This window comes from Trichechus manatus, unplaced genomic scaffold (genome assembly GCF_000243295.1).
Source record: "Trichechus manatus latirostris isolate Lorelei unplaced genomic scaffold, TriManLat1.0 scaffold00257, whole genome shotgun sequence".
Classification (NCBI taxonomy): Eukaryota; Metazoa; Chordata; class Mammalia; order Sirenia; family Trichechidae; genus Trichechus; species Trichechus manatus.
Window position 1 is genome coordinate 2,606,062 of NW_004444193.1, and position 671 is coordinate 2,606,732.

Genomic DNA, 671 nt, shown 5'->3' on the forward strand with positions numbered 1-671 from the left:
ACTGGAAATAATCCAAATATCAATCAACAGAAGAATGAATAAACAAATTATTATGTATTCATATAAAGAAATACTCCATAACGATAAAATAAAATTCACTGATTCACACAACAACATGGAGAAATCGCATAAATATGATACTGAATGAAAAAAACAGACACGAAAGAGTATATATGCATGATTCCATTTATGTGATGTTCAAAAATAGGTAAAACTGATGATAACAGAAATCAGAAGAGCAATTACTCTAGAGGTGGAGGGAGGAGGAGATTTACTGAGAAGGGACTTGAGGGAACTTTGAAATTATGGATATGTTCTTTTACTTCATTTCGGTGATAGTCATGTAAGTACATAAATATGTAAAAATTCATCTAGCTGAACACTTTATATTTGTGTATTTTAATATATGTAAATTACACCTCAATTTTTTTTATAAGAAAAAAAGTTACTTTTAAGAGTCCCCATATTCCTAGCTGTAATCCCAATTAAAGGCTCAAGCCAATCATACCTATCCTTCCCATGAATATTTTTAAATCTTCCTTCCTAAAGTAGAAGGCAACTGGCATTTACTGAATATTTCCTGATACCAGTCTGTTTACTAAGCCCTTGACACATACTCTCATACAATCCCCATAGTCCTATAAGGTATTATCTACTATCCTAGTTTCACA